The 17,287-nt window shown below is 35.3% G+C and overlaps 1 pseudogene; it reads right to left on the reverse strand.

Moving 5' to 3' along the window:
* Positions 1-13,407: 13,407 nt before the first annotated feature.
* Positions 13,408-16,829, reverse strand: LOC146922906 (uncharacterized; annotated as a pseudogene).
* Positions 16,830-17,287: the final 458 nt, after the last annotated feature.

The following is a 17,287-nucleotide window of genomic DNA, read 5'->3' on the forward strand; positions in this document are numbered from 1 at the left end:
TGTATTGTTGATCTGATTCTTAATGAAATGGTATAAGTTATTTTCTCTCCAAAAAAAAAAAAAGCCTAAAAACAACGCCCAGTTATTGAACTCGTAAAAATTGGGTCGTGTTAACTAGTTCATCGGACTTTAGGTTTTCCCACTATCAACATTTTAATGTGATTTTTGAAAATTTGTATCAATAAAAATATTAAAAAATATTAAATATATATTTTACTAATAAATATATATTTAAATATCTAAACTTAATAAAAAAAAAGAGACAACCATACGTATAATCAAATGTTCAAGAGAGTGTCCCCGTGAGCTTAGCTCAGTTGGTAAGGACAATGCATATATTTATGCAAGGTTCGTGGTTCGAACCCTGGACACCACCAAAAAAAAATGTTCAAGAGAGTTAGGCCAAAAAGTTTTTCATTTTAGAATATATTTAAAGGGTTTTGCTAGAAGACACATTTTATGAAGGTGTCTTCTAGCAAGTTATTCTATGAGCATTTGTTAAAAGACACCAACTAATTTTTATGAAGGTGTCTTTTAGCAAAGTTATAACTAAAAAGTGGAAATCACAACTTGAGCTGTGAGTTGCTAAAAGACACCTTCATGGGTGGCTTCTAGCAAAACCCATATTTAAAATAGTTAAGCTAATAACTATTTTGTTATGTTAGACTATACTTTATTATATTTAAGGTTTCATTTTATAAGTTGCGATTTTAACAAATACTCTATAATTTTGCACGATGTTTATGTGGTAGATATTTTGTTTGGACATTGATTTAATAAAAGTTTTATGTGATAGATATTGTGTAATTTATCTTTTCTGGTGTGTAAAAAATAGAATAACTTTGTTGAACATTTCAAAAATATTTGAAACTAGAACCTGATTTAAAATATTATTTTCTTACAAATGGTAATATTGACATATGGGTCGGGTTGACCCATTAGGCCACATGACCCACATAAGAATTCTGCTCTTTACTCAAATGGTTTTGCTCACTCCCAAAGTAAAAGTCCAAAATGCCCCTACGCAACTTAACATGCGTTCGTGTATTGTGAGCGTATGTTAAGTCACGCTACGTGACTTAACATGCGTTAGTGTAATATAAACGTGACTTAAGTCACGCACCACTTAGCACTAGCACAAATTAACTCACGCTAGTTGGTCGGTGAAGAACAAACACTTTTCCAACTTTGGTCAGCTTTTCAACATTAAAGAAACACGTTTTTTTACCACTTTCACACGTTTTTTTTTTACTACATTTAAGTTAGATACAACCTAGGTTCCCATTTCTACCTATAAATACCCTCACATACTTCCCATATTCCTCACATCATCTCCTCCCACTCTCTCCCTCTAATTCTCTTCTTTCTTTGTTTTTTTTTTCAATATTCTCTTTGGGGGTAAAAAGTGATCAAAATTCGTCGGGGTAAAATAGTGAGTAGCCGACTTGGGGAAGTGATCGACCCTTGAGATAATTTTAAATCTGCTTTTTTAACCGCAGAAACTTTTTACCGTGGGTAAAAAGAACTTCTTGTGGTAAAAAAAAAAAAAAACCAGATTTAAATAAGGGTTGATGATGTATTTTCCCCAAGAAGGCTGCTCACTATTTTACCCCACAAAGATTGATTACTTTTTACCCCAAAAAGGATAAAATAAGTAGATTTAGTGAATTAGTTCAAAATTATTGTATGAATAATTGTAATGAATAATTGTAATGTATGAATTATCAATGAAATGAGATATTGTTATATTTACTTTTATTTATATTTAGTCCATTTGCTTTTATTAATTTAGTCCATTTACTTTTATTTATATTCGTATTTATTTAAAGAATAATATCGAATCAATAATTTAGAATAATGTTAACAAAATAATTTAAGAATAATGTTAATAAAATAATTTAGAATAAAGTTAAGAAAATAATTTAGATTAATGTAAACAAACTAATTTAGAATAAAGTTAACAAAATATTTCAGAATAATGTTAATAAAATAATTTCAGAATAATGTTAATAAAATAATTTAGAATAAAGTTAAGAAAATAATTTAGATTAATGTAAACAAAATAATTTATAATAAAGTTAAGAAAATAATTTAGATTAATGTAAACAAACTAATTTAGAATAAAGTTAACAAAATATTTCAGAATAATGTTAATAAAATAATTTAGTATAAAGTTAAGAAAATAATTTAGATTAATGTAAACAAAATAATTTAGAATAAAGTTAATAAATTAATTTAGAATATAGGCCTTAAATGTAACCCAAAAAAAATAAAGGCCTAATTGAAAATTATTTAGTGCATAGGTTTTATATGCACTAAATTAAGTAAAAAACAGTAAAAAAAACGTGTAAAACACAATAAAACCATGGTTGAATAACCGATCTAAGTCCAACAAACATGTTCTTGAGTTGTGACCACCGGCCTAACTAGCGTGAGTTAACTCATGTTAGTGTTAACCTGGGCGTGAGTTAACTCACGCTAGTGTAAATCCTTGGCGTGAGTTAACTCACGCTAGTGTAAATCCTGGGCGTGAGTTAACTCACGCTAGTGTTAATCATGGGTTCAAGAACACGTTTTTTTGACTTTGTTCAATGCATTTTAATTAATTTTACACGTTTTTGTTAAGTTTTTACACGTTTTTTGACCCTATTTATGGTAGATATAACCTATGTTACAATCTCCCCCTATAAATACACCTCTAAACTTCACCATTTTCTCACACCATCTCCCATTCTCACTCTCTCCCCCTATGAATCTTCTTCCTTTCCTTCTTTTTTTCGTTCTTTATTTTGGTGTAAAAAGAGAAAGAATGATAAGTAGTGGGAATGCTGGGGAAAAGATAAGTAGTGAGCAGCTTTCTTGGGAAAAGAACCACATTGGATAAAACTAAATGTGCAGATTTAGTTTTACCCCAGGAAGGTTGGTTTTCTTGTGGTTTACTTTTAGTTTTACCCTAGGAAGATAGGTTTTCTGGTGGTTTTTATTTTTTCGTAGATTTAGTTTTATCCCATTGTAAATGTAATAAGAATTATATTAATAAAATGATATTTTATATCCATTATTTTTGTTTCTTTATTTTTGTTAATTGTTGCATTTATTTTACGATTGCGTATTGAATTAATAAATTCTAATAAGATAATAAATTCGAATAAGACTAAATAAATGAATTAGAATAAATTCAGCGTGAATTCGAATAAATATTGCGATTGCGTGAATTCGAATAAAAAGTACTGTAACGCCCCATTTTTATTCTAATATTTTAGTAGATGTGTGAATATTTTATATATGACTTTAATTGCTATATAAATGATTTTATGTGAAATATATGTTTTATATGATTTTTATATGAAATAGGTTATGATGCAATTTTATTATATGAATATTGGGGTTGTGTATTATTTAAATGAATGTTGTTATTATTTGATAGAAATAATATGAGAAATAGAAATATTATAGAAATAGTATTTATTTTTGGTTAATGGGAATTAAGTGGAAATTAATAGAAATTAAGGGAGTTGGGTGAGAAATGAAAAGAGAGATATTTTTGAAGTAAAAAGAAAGAAAAAGGGAGAGAAACATTTTCACGTGAAAACATTAGAAGAAAACTGCTTTTGGAGAGAAAACCTAGAAGAGGCAAAGAGAGAGCTAGGAAGGAATCGATTGCGGTAGCTTGTCGTTTGGTGTTGCTGAATTAAGGTAAGGGTGGGATTCCTTTCAATAATCTTGATATATAATTTGAAAATTGATGAAATTGTTGTTCTTGAGTTTAGGGTTTGAGAGGTTATGTTAGATGATAATTTATAATAAAACATGTTGTTTAATTGTATGAATATAGGTTGTTTTACCCCTATGATGTATACTAAACCTGTAAACATGTTTGTAAACCAATTTGGGTGATTAAGGGATCAAAGCTAGGATTTTTGGGGTGAAACTATGTTGAAATCGCAGCATTTTTTCTGAAATCTGAAGCAGGACGCGAAAGCGTCGCATTAGCGTCCAGAAAGCGTCCACACCTTGTAGCTGCCCAGAAATTTTTGTGGAGGACGCGAAAGCGTCCTTTTGACGCGAAAGCGTCCTACCAAATTGTTGAGGACGCGAAAGCGTCCCATTAGCATGCAGAAAGCGTCCTCATCCTGAGTTACGACATTTTGGACGCGAAAGCGTCCTACCCCTTTTTGTAGAGGACGCGAAAGCGTCCTTCTGTCGCGAAAGCGTCCCTGGTCCTGTACGGCCATTTTCTGAATTTTGTTTAGAGCGCTAGGGGTCTATTCTAATTATTTTAATAGGTTCCCTTGATTTATTAAGCCATGTTTATGAAGTGAATATATTATTATCGAAGGTTGTACTATATGAAATGTATGTGTAAGCACTTTTGTATAATAAAAGTTGTTGTTCCATTGTCGAAGTTGTTGTATCGTCTAATGTCGAAGTTGGGGAGTGTGTCATAATTGTTTTAGGCACATACGTTGTTGTCGTTGTTGTTGTTGTCGTTGTTGAAGTTGTATGTTGATATACACAAGTTGAGTCCATTTGCATACTCACATCTGTTGGGGGCTTATGCCCTGGAATGTTCATCATTCACCCGTTGGGGGCTCATGCCCTGGAATGTTTATCATTCACTTGTTGGGGGCTTATGCCCTGGGATGCTTTAACCATCCAATTTGTTGGGGGCTTATGCCCTGGAATGCTTAGCATTCAACGCGCGTAGATTGGTACCACCTGCATGATGCATTAGTTGTTGTTGTCGTAGCATTGTTGGGTTGTTGTTGTCGTTGTAGCATTGTCGGGTTGTTGTCGTTGTAGCATTGTCGAGTTGTTGTCGTTGTCGAATTGTCGAGTTGTTGTCGTTGTCGAATTGTCAAGTTATCGGTGTCGTTGTGGATAATGTTGTTGTTGTTGTTGCTGTTGTACCTTGTTGCTGAAAATGATTATGTTGTTGTTATATGTATTCTCTATATACATTATTAATGATGCATGTTGTGATATATTGTTATTTTCATTAATTTGATGAATTATATATTATTATTATTGGATAAGTTTCTCACCCCTTCTGCGTATATGTTGCCTCGACCGTGGGTAATGTGCAGGTAATGATGGCTTGTAGGTTGATTGGCTCAAGTGTCTAGGGCTCTGATACATATTAGGATGGGGATCGTCGCGAGTGTCTTCTCATTTCTTTTGTGTATCACATATTTTAGAAAAGACTTGCTATTAGAATAAAGTTGAATTATGTTGTGGCTTTGTGCCAAGACTTTTATTGATGTTGAATTTGGTTGAATTTATATTTTAAAGAATTATTCCGCTGCAGTTTGTAAGATAATTTAAATGTCGGTTTTAAATAAATAGACAATTTTCTGTTATGAAATTTTGAAAAGTAGTGTGACACTCCGTTGTGTGATTACTCTGATTTTATTTATTAATATTAATTGTTGGGAGAACGGGGTGTTACAATTGGTATCAGAGCAGGTCGGTCCGTCCGGCCAATTAGTAGAGTCGTGTCGAGCCTAGTAGTGTTGTGTGACAATTTTGTATTGTCCTCGTTGTCCTGTTTGTTGTTTGTTGTGTAACCCTTAGTATGAACTGGTTGGAGGACAACCATGTTCATATTTATTGTTTTAGTAAGTCGGTATATTTTTCTTCTGCTGAAGAAGAAAGTGGAGCGGGGTTTTTGACTACTAAGCAGCTGAAGCAATTGGAACATGAAGGGAACTTAATGTTTTCCTTGATGGCGTATTTGTCTGTGGAGAATCAGGCTGTGATTGATAGGTTGCTGGTTGTGAATGAATTTCCTGAAGTCTTTCCTGATGAGATTCCAGATGTGCCACCGGAGAGGGAAGTTGAATTTTCAATTGATCTTGTGCCTGGTACGAAGCTTGTGTCGATGGCTCCTTACCGAATGTCAGCTTCAGAGTTGGCAGAGTTGAAGAAGCAGTTGGAAGACTTACTTGATAAAAAGTTTGTAAGACTGAGTGTTTCACCTTGGGGAGCGCCGGTGTTGTTGGTTAAGAAGAAGGATGGTAGCATGAGATTATGTATAGATTATCGTCAGTTGAATAAAGTGACGATAAAGAATAGGTATCCATTTCCGAGAATTGACGACTTGATGGATCAATTAGTGGGTGCTCGCGTGTTTAGCAAGATTGACTTAAGGTCAGGTTACCATCAGATCAAGGTGAAGGATGAAGATATGCAGAAGACGGCCTTTAGGACACGGTATGGACACTATGAATATAAAGTGATGCCTTTCGGTGTTACTAATGCGCCGGGTGTGTTCATGGAGTATATGAACAGAATTTTTCATGCTTTTCTGGATAAGTTTGTTGTTGTATTTATTGATGATATTTTGATTTATTCTAAGACTGAAGAGGAGCATGCAGAGCATTTGAGGATTGTTTTGCAGGTGTTGAAAGAAAAGAGGTTGTATGCAAAGTTGTCAAAGTGCGAGTTCTGGTTAAGTGAAGTAAGTTTCCTTGGCCATATTATTTCTGGTAGTGGTATTGCTGTAGACCCGTCGAAGGTTGAAGCGGTATCACAGTGGGAGACTCCTTAGTCAGTTACGGAGATTAGAAGTTTTCTTGGTTTGGCTGGTTATTACAGAAGATTTATCGAAGGATTTTCGAAGTTGGCACTTCCATTGACTCAGTTGACCTGTAAAGGTAAAGCTTTTGTGTGGGATGCTCAGTGTGAGAGTAATTTCAATGAGTTGAAGCGAAGATTGACGACGGCTCCAATTTTGATTTTACCAGAGCTAGATAAACCTTTTGTTGTTTATTGTGATGCGTCCAAGTTGGGCTTGGGTGGTGTGCTGATGCAAGATGGTAAGGTAGTAGCTTATGCTTCTAGACAGTTGAGAATTCATGAAAAGAATTATCCTACACATGATTTAGAGTTGGCTGCTGTGGTTTTTGTGTTGAAAATTTGGAGGCACTATTTGTACGGTTCCAGATTTGACGTGTTTAGTGATCATAAGAGTCTGAAATATTTATTTGATCAAAAGGAGTAGAATATGAGGCAGAGAAGGTGGCTAGAGTTGTTGAAGGATTATGATTTTGGTTTGAATTATCATCCGGGTAAAGCCAATGTAGTTGCAGATGCCTTGAGTAGGAAAACATTGCACATGTTGGCTATGATGGTGAAAGAATTTGAATTGCTAGAGCAGTTTAGAGACTTGAGTCTTGTTTGTGAATTGGCACCTCAGAGTGTACAGTTGGGTATGTTGAAAATTAATAATGATTTCTTGAAGAGTATCAAAGAAGCCCAGGAAGTTGATGTGAAATTTCTAGACTTGATGGCTGCTAGTAATCAGACTGCAGATGGTGATTTCCAGGTTGATGATCAAGGAGTGTTGAGATTCCGAGGCAGGATTTGTATCCCTGATAATAATGAATTGAAAAGTTGATTTTAGAAGAAAGTCACAGAAGTAGCTTGAGTATCCATCCGGGAGCTACAAAGATGTACCATGACTTGAAGAAACTGTTTTGGTGGTCTGGGTTGAAGCGTGATGTCGCACAATTTGTTTATGCGTGTTTGACTTGTCAGAAATCGAAAGTTGAACATCCGAAGCCTGCTGGTTTGTTGACACCTTTAGATGTGCCGGAATGGAAATGGGATAGCATCTCCATGGACTTTGTGACGAGTTTACCAAACACTCAAAGAGGGCATGATGCCATTTGGGTTGTTATCGATAGATTGACGAAGTCAGCACATTTTATTCCTATTAATATCACCTATTCAGTAGCTCAGTTGGCGGAGATTTATATTCATAATATTGTGAAGTTGCATGGTGACCCGTCGAGTATTGTGTCGGATAGAGATCCGAGGTTCACTTCGAGATTTTGGAAGAGCTTGCAAGAAGCTTTGGGCTCTCAGTTGAAGTTGAGTTCGGCTTATCATCCGCAAACAGATGGTCAGTCGGAAAGGACGATTCAATCATTAGAAGATTTGTTGAGGGTGTGTGTGCTTGAGCAAGGTGGAGCTTGGGATAGTCATCTACCGCTGATAGAGTTCACGTACAACAATAGTTACCATTCGAGTATTGGTATGGCACCTTTCGAAGCTTTATATGGTCGAAGGTGTAGGACTCCTTTATGTTGGTTTGAGTCGGGTGAAAGTGTTGTGTTAGGACCTGAAATAGTTCAACAGACTACGAAGAAGGTCAAGATGATAAGAGAGCATATGAAAGCGTCGCAGAGTCGACAGAAGAGTTATCATGACAAGCGTAGAAAAGACCTTGAGTTTCAAGAGGGTGACCATGTGTTCTTGATAGTCACTCCTATGACCGGTGTGGGTCGTGCATTGAAGTCCAAGAAGTTGACTCCAAAGTTTATTGGTCCTTATCAAATATCTGAGAGAATTGGCACGGTGGCTTATAGAGTTGGTTTGCCACCACATCTTTCAAACTTGCATGATGTGTTTCATGTGTCGCAACTTCGGAAGTATGTAGCGGATCCTTCACATGTCATTCCTAGAGATGATGTGCAAGTTAGAGACAACCTTACGGTAGAAACTTTACCTTTGAGGATTGATGATCGCAAGGTGAAGACGTTGAGAGGCAAGGAGATACCTCTAGTGAGAGTTGTTTGGGGGGGAGCAGCTGGTGAAAGTCTTACTTGGGAGTTGGAGAGTAAGATGCAGGAGTCTTATCCTGAGTTGTTTACTTGAGGTAATATTTCGAGGACGAAATTCTATAAGTTGGGGAGAGTTGTAACGCCCCATTTTTATTCTAATATTTTAGTAGATGTGTGAATATTTTATATATGACTTTAATTGCTATATAAATGATTTTATGTGAAATATATGTTTTATATGATTTTTATATGAAATAGGTTATGATGCAATTTTATTATATGAATATTGGGGTTGTGTATTATTTAAATGAATGTTGTTATTATTTGATAGAAATAATATGAGAAATAGAAATATTATAGAAATAGTATTTATTTTTGGTTAATGGGAATGAAGTGGAAATTAATAGAAATTAAGGGAGTTGGATGAGAAATGAAAAGAGAGATATTTTTGAAGTAAAAAGAAAGAAAAAGGGAGAGAAACATTTTCACGTGAAAACATTAGAAGAAAACTGCTTTTGGAGAGAAAACCTAGAAGAGGCAAAGAGAGAGCTAGGAAGGAATCGATTGCGGTAGCTTGTCGTTTGGTGTTGCTGAATTAAGGTAAGGGTGGGATTCCTTTCAATAATCTTGATATATAATTTGAAAATTGATGAAATTGTTGTTCTTGAGTTTAGGGTTTGAGAGGTTATGTTAGATGATAATTTATAATAAAACATGTTGTTTAATTGTATGAATATAGGTTGTTTTACCCCTATGATGTATACTAAACCTGTAAACATGTTTGTAAACCAATTTGGGTGATTAAGGGATCAAAGCTAGGATTTTTGGGGTGAAACTATGTTGAAATCGCAGCATTTTTTCTGAAATCTGAAGCAGGACGCGAAAGCGTCGCATTAGCGTCCAGAAAGCGTCCACACCTTGTAGCTGCCCAGAAATTTTTGTGGAGGACGCGAAAGCGTCCTTTTGACGCGAAAGCGTCCTACCAAATTGTTGAGGACGCGAAAGCGTCCCATTAGCATGCAGAAAGCGTCCTCATCCTGAGTTACGACATTTTGGACGCGAAAGCGTGCTTCGCTCGCGAAAGCGTCCTACCCCTTTTTGTAGAGGACGCGAAAGCGTCCTTCTGTCGCGAAAGCGTCCCTGGTCCTGTACGGCCATTTTCTGAATTTTGTTTAGAGCGCTAGGGGTCTATTCTAATTATTTTAATAGGTTCCCTTGATTTATTAAGCCATGTTTATGAAGTGAATATATTATTATCGAAGGTTGTACTATATGAAATGTATGTGTAAGCACTTTTGTATAATAAAAGTTGTTGTTCCATTGTCGAAGTTGTTGTATCGTCTAATGTCGAAGTTGGGGAGTGTGTCATAATTGTTTTAGGCACATACGTTGTTGTCGTTGTTGTTGTTGTCGTTGTTGAAGTTGTATGTTGATATACACAAGTTGAGTCCATTTGCATACTCACATCTGTTGGGGGCTTATGCCCTGGAATGTTCATCATTCACCCGTTGGGGGCTCATGCCCTGGAATGTTTATCATTCACTTGTTGGGGGCTTATGCCCTGGGATGCTTTAACCATCCAATTTGTTGGGGGCTTATGCCCTGGAATGCTTAGCATTCAACGCGCGTAGATTGGTACCACCTGCATGATGCATTAGTTGTTGTTGTCGTAGCATTGTTGGGTTGTTGTTGTCGTTGTAGCATTGTCGGGTTGTTGTCGTTGTAGCATTGTCGAGTTGTTGTCGTTGTCGAATTGTCGAGTTGTTGTCGTTGTCGAATTGTCAAGTTATCGGTGTCGTTGTGGATAATGTTGTTGTTGTTGTTGCTGTTGTACCTTGTTGCTGAAAATGATTATGTTGTTGTTATATGTATTCTCTATATACATTATTAATGATGCATGTTGTGATATATTGTTATTTTCATTAATTTGATGAATTATATATTATTATTATTGGATAAGTTTCTCACCCCTTCTGCGTATATGTTGCCTCGACCGTGGGTAATGTGCAGGTAATGATGGCTTGTAGGTTGATTGGCTCAAGTGTCTAGGGCTCTGATACATATTAGGATGGGGATCGTCGCGAGTGTCTTCTCATTTCTTTTGTGTATCACATATTTTAGAAAAGACTTGCTATTAGAATAAAGTTGAATTATGTTGTGGCTTTGTGCCAAGACTTTTATTGATGTTGAATTTGGTTGAATTTATATTTTAAAGAATTATTCCGCTGCAGTTTGTAAGATAATTTAAATGTCGGTTTTAAATAAATAGACAATTTTCTGTTATGAAATTTTGAAAAGTAGTGTGACACTCCGTTGTGTGATTACTCTGATTTTATTTATTAATATTAATTGTTGGGAGAACGGGGTGTTACAAGTACGATAGCGTGAATTCGAATAAAAAGTGCGATAGCGTGAATTCAAATAAATATTGCGATAGCGTGAATTCGAATAAATATTGCGATATCGTGAATTTGAATAAATATTGTGATAGAGGTTTCGTTACATTACATAAACGACATGCATGTCAATAATTACATTACATTCCGGAATGTACCTTCCAACTGCAACAATTATCTTACCACTGAATGGGCAAATTCAAATTTGCTAAGCCTCAGGACTACAGCATACGATCAGCATCTCGAACGATGATATTCAAGTGCCAACGAAATGTGGTCCATTCCTTGACACTTGAATACCATCGTTCAAGATGCTCATCGAATGTTGGAGTCATGCCGATTAACAAGTTTGAATTGCCCCATCCAGTGTAAGACAATTGTTGTAGTCGAAATGTGCATTCCAACTACAACAACTGTCTTACCTCTGAAATAGGGTAAATTCAAACTAGCCAAACAACAGGACTCAAGCATTTCGCTCGACATTCATGCTTTCCTTTGAAAAGAATAAATTTTTGTTAGGCTTGATTTAGATTAAGGTATTCAAGTGCCACCGAAATGAGTTCCATTCCTTGACACCTAATACCTTCATCTAAACCAGCCTAACAAGAATTTAATCTTTTCAAAGAAAAAACATGAATGCCGAGCGAAATGCTTGAGTCCTCGCCGTTTGGCAAGTTTGAATTACCCCATTTCAGAGGTAAGACAAATGTTGTAGTTGGAATGCACCTTACCCTAACTAATGACGATCTTCTGGCGGAATCAAGCTCTTGATGATATCTTCAGTTGATCTCAGCAACGTAACCCGCATATTGATCCACTGGAACTTGGTGTGGTCCCAAAACATGCTCGTCACATTTTCGTCGTTCTTTAACTCCACCCAAGTGAATGATACTCTCCCCTCGTCGAGCTTTGGACGTTTATACCAAACATTTTGCACCCTCCTTGTGTCTCTCGGGTTGAGTGCTTGGTTGAATTCATTCAGTTGATCATTGAGACCTCTTAATGTTACATCAAGGCACCGAACCTTCAACCTCTGAGGTTCTCCGCCGTTGAATTATGCATGAACGTCGATCCACCAGACCATTGCTTCAAATCTACACAATTACAAATTAAACATAATCAATGAAAAACTCATTCAAACACTTGGAGTGCAAATTATACATAAACCCTAAAAATAATAACTACAATATAAACATGCAAAGATCTAAATAATTAAGCAATATTACTCATTTGCATGTAACAATATTGTATCATATATTGCAAAAAAAAAAAAAAATTAAACAAACCCTAAATCTAAAAAAATCTAATCTAAGTGTAAAAAATCTAACATAATCATGCAAACATCTAAATATCATAACAATTAAGCACTATAAGTCATTTGCACGTAGCATTCTATCATTTCTTGCAAAAAAAAAAAATTTAACAAAACAATAAACCAAACAAATTCTAGATTAACAAAAAAATCTATCATACCAACATAATTTAAGTGAAAGCTTACTTGTTCTTGTTGTTGTAGTGTTGTTTGATTTGAATTTGAAGGAATTTTGGAGTTGGGTAATTTGAGAGAGAATTGAGATTTGAGTGTGTTGTGTTAGAAAATGAGGCAGAATGAGGTTCTGTCTGGGCTAATAACAGCACGCAACGTGACTTAAGTTGCGTTTATTTTCTAACTAGCGCATGTTAACTCACTCAACGCATGTTAAGTTGCGTAGGGGCATTTTGAACTTTTACTTTGGGAATGAGCATAACCGTTTGGGTAAAGAGCAGAATCCCCCACATAATGTTTGGATTGGGCTCAATTTTGTATCCCACTAAGAAATCAAGGCAATCCTAACTAGCCTATTTATACGGAATTCTGCTCTTCTTTCAACACGTTTTGCTTATTCCTAACCAAACTTCTGAAAATGCCCCTGCGTGAGTTAACTCACGCTAGTGCTAATTCTGTGTGACTTAGCTTACGCTAGTGTTAATCTTTGCGTGAGTTAACTCACGTAGGGGCATTATGGGAATTACAGTTGGGAGAAAAGTGGAATTCATTTATACATGTTGCCCCATCGGGATGGCCAAATGCATGCCATCTGATTTAAGAGCTCTAATATAAACCAATAAAGATTTAGTCTAGTTGAAGAGGGACTAGACTCCTACAACGTAATGAATCAAGATTTAAACTCTAACTATATCTGAAGAGGTAATCTAACGCAGTCGGAAGCGGAGGTTAGCAAGAGCTAAACTTACATTGAAAAGAAACAAGTTTGAAATCGACAAACCTGTGAAAATAGGGTTTTGGAATCCACCATAAATTGAGAAACCTCTCTGAAATTTTACTGAATGAAAAGCTGCCTCTCTGGCTATAACTGAAGTGTTTAAATACTAAGGAAACCCTAATGGGCAGAAAATCCAAAAAATAAAACATAAATTATTAAAATTGGGCTGAAATAAGAATACTAAGGAAACCCTCCTACATCAGTTGAAGAACTCGACCCCGAGTTCTCATTCTGATAAAGAGCTTCATCTGCATCATATTTATAGATGTCTGCGACATTAAAAAATTTAAGTCTCCAACGTTTATCAACAACATTGTCCATATGACATTTATCCCTCGTGGGAGGTAAATCTTTTGGTAGCTTACTTGCGATCAGCTCTTTGAAATATCCTATGATCTCTAGTATTTCTTTTGGAATTGACACATCCTCCTTCACAACACTCATTAGCCCTTTCCTCACCATTAAACTAAAGCATTCAATTTCATTAACAGCTTCATCAAGTTCCTTTTCATTTCATCTCATAAAAAAACCTAGTCTTCTTTTCCCTTGGGCTCTTATCAAAGTGTAAGACATGAGCCATAGAAACCTTATGTGTGCCCCATGTAAACATCATCATGTTACCTCGTCCCCGATAAATAATATCATTATCAAATTGTCAAGGTCTACCAAGTAAAATATGAAAAAACATCCATATCAAGAACATCGCAAAATACATATTCTCTATAATGCTTGATGATGAAGATAGGAACTCTACATGATAGTGTTACTCGAATCTGCGATCCCTTGCTGACAATACCTAGGGTGTATGGATTCTCATGATGTTTTGTGGATAACTTAAAAGAATCTAGTAATTTCTGAGATACCAAATTCTCCATGTTGCCACTATCCACGATCAAATTGCACACTTTGTTCTTGACAAAACAATGTGTTTTGAACTAGTTCTTGCACTGCCCTTCATCTTTGGATTCTAGTAATATCCTATGCAACACGAAATCTACCCTTTCATCAAATTCCTCCTCGACAAACTCAACCTCTGCATATTCATCTTCCTTGATAGTAGGTAGCTCTCTTTCTTCCTCTCCTTCCCTTTCTTTCGCAACAATAATTACTCTTTTTTATGGACAAATATTTGACTTGTGACCTTTTCCATTACACTAGTAACAAGTATCTCTGGTGGCCTTAACATATGGATTATTCTGCCTCTGGGTCGGTGCCTTACTTTGTTGCACAATGTTATTACTAGGATTAGAATCTCTATTTGTTGTACTCATTTCCGTGTCAGTTGTTGATTCAAGGTTATTCTCGGGAGAATATCTTCTTAATGATAAGAAATTTTTTGGGGGATTTCTTCCGCCTTCAAAGCTAGGTTGGACGCTTCAGCGATGATCTAAACAGTTTGTAATCCCATCTTCTCTTGTAATGATCCCTTTAAGTCGCTGTTATATCAAGCTACCTTCTGATTTTCTAATTCTCTCAGTTCCTTACGTTCAAAGAAACGTAGGAACTCAGTTGTGTATTCTGTCACCGATCGCTTTCCTTGAACACGATCAATATTCATCTTAAACAAAAATATGTTCGTAATCCTCCAATAAAAACCGCTCCAACATCAATTGTTTCATCTTTCGCCAAGTTTGGATGAGTGTTTTCCTTTGCCTCTGCCTCTGAACAACAAGCATATCCCACCAGACATCAGCAGTACTCTTCATCCTAATCGCTACCATCTTAACCTGTTTGCTTACGGGACGTCCATGGCGTCGAAAATTCTTTCAACATCAATTTGGCAATCAAGAAACTCTTCCATTCCCATCAATCTATAAAACAATGGAATATCAGCCTTTACACGGTAATCATGGTGATTCCTACGTTCATCTCCTTCTTCATTCAGGACTTCTTCCTCTTCAGAACTTGAATCATCAATAATTTGATTGATATCATTGGTGGGTCTTTGGTTGTTTTCATGATTGCCTATTTCACACGATAATAGCCAGTTCGAGAAAATTTTCTAGCGAAGATTTAGATAAGGTTGCGCTTAATTAAAAAGAAAGTTTAGATTAACTACTATTCCAATGTAATTACTAGACTCGACGGACTCTTATGACCTAATTTTGTTACTATTATGCAATGCTTACTCTATCTAACTTGACTTATGACTCGATGTTTAGACTTAATGTTATTATTACTAGATGTTAATCCTAATCCTAAATGCAAACTATGCCTAAAAAAATCTTCCACTAAAATTAAATGGCCTAATGTTAGACTCGATCTAATGAATGTAGTTATTATCACAACTGTTATTATTACTATGACTCTCTAAATTAATGAGTACTAAATATTACCTAAAATACTACGACTCTTAAAAACGAAAAAGAAAGTTAGTTCCTAAAAAGAAAAGAAAAATGGTTAGTACTAAAAAGAAATAAAACAAATATGACAAAATAAAAAATAAACTATGCTAAAAGAAAAATACTACAGTTAATAACAACTAAGAAAAATAAACTAATTAATAATAACTAAACTAGACCCCTAATAATGACTTAACTATGACTTATATTTTTGGTATTTTTGAATTTTTAAAACAGAAAAATAAATTACTGAAAAACAAATTAAAAAACTTTAAATGACAAAAATTAAAAAATGTGAAAAACTAAATGACAGTTACAAATAAGTAATTTGAATTTCTCAGTAAAATAAATCAACAATCCCCAGAAACGGCACAAAAAACTTGATGGTCGGATTTAGGCAAGTGTACTAAATCGTTTACCAAGTAATAAAGTGTAAGTAGAGTATCGTATCCATAGGGATTGTCGTTCCAACTAGGCAATTCACGTTACTTATTTGAGAACAACTAAATAAAACAATAAAATAAAAGATATATGGTTTAGAGGTTTTGCAATTTAATTTGTTTGCAACGGAGCAAAGTACCTATTTTGATTGCAGAATGTTAATGGCGGTTAGAATTTTTCGAGTCCCCTCTATTTATTTGTTGGAATTACTAAAAAGTTAAATCTTATTCAGATTTTAGCATTTTCTATCTAAGTGATGAGTTCGTGGGGTTCTACTACCTACCATCTGTCAAGTTGCATCTATTGATCACACGGGTACGTATGTGTAGGGTCTTACTCTCTCAGAGGTATAGGTTCATTGCCCTACAGATGTCAGTTTCAACCAATACACCATAGTTCCTACGGATTTCAATGTTTAGGGTTGTCAGTCATATAGAGAGATATACTTACGCTAGGATGGTTACATGTAGGTTTTTACTTTCTCAGAGGTATTTGAAACAATGACGGATATTAGAGTTCTTAAATTCACAACGTCCTAACGGTTTTCTTGTCTATTGAATCTTAGAAGGACGTCAACACGCTCTCCCTCTTGGTAGTTGATCAGTGCATTTTTAATGTACTTTCTTCTATCTTATGCTATGGCAATTCTATGATTTCTCCCTTTATTTTTAGTGTTTTTAATGTGTTTTCTAAGTTTAGTTTAGTCTTGCATTTATTTTATTTTCGCTACTTATTTTTCTGAATAAACAGTAATTTGATACCTTTCATTGCACAGGGCATAACTGGAGCTGCGTTTATCGGTTTGAGGCCCGCAACCATGCGTTGGAAAGCTAAGAGAAAATGCTACAACTTTCATGTTGAGGCCAGAACCCAGTTCGGAGCGCAAAGGAGTCAAATAATCGCGTTTTGTTCCAGACGTTATTTTAAATAATTAATTTCGAGACAACATTTGTTTTTTGGCCCGATACTTGTAAGGCCCGTTTTTCCCATGTAATATAAAAACTAAAAAACACAGCTAGGGCTGCTCATTCTGTATTCACGTTTCAGAAAATAGAAACCCTAAGGCAGCCGCTTGCTATGGAGAACTAATCTCTCTTTCGATCCATTGGTGAACGAACTTTGTTGTTACTCTTGAGGTTCGGTTTTAATAGCAATTTGTTATGTTTATGCTGATCATATATCAATTTTCTTGTCTCTCTTATGCGTATGAATTTGGTACAATTGATGCTTAATTATTCTGTTTCATATTCATACCGTTGAGATTGTTCGAATTAATT

This window comes from Medicago sativa, chromosome 5, assembly GCF_051527215.1.
Source record: "Medicago sativa cultivar Bolivia chromosome 5, Bolivia_mono, whole genome shotgun sequence".
In the NCBI taxonomy this organism is placed as follows: Eukaryota; Viridiplantae; Streptophyta; class Magnoliopsida; order Fabales; family Fabaceae; genus Medicago; species Medicago sativa.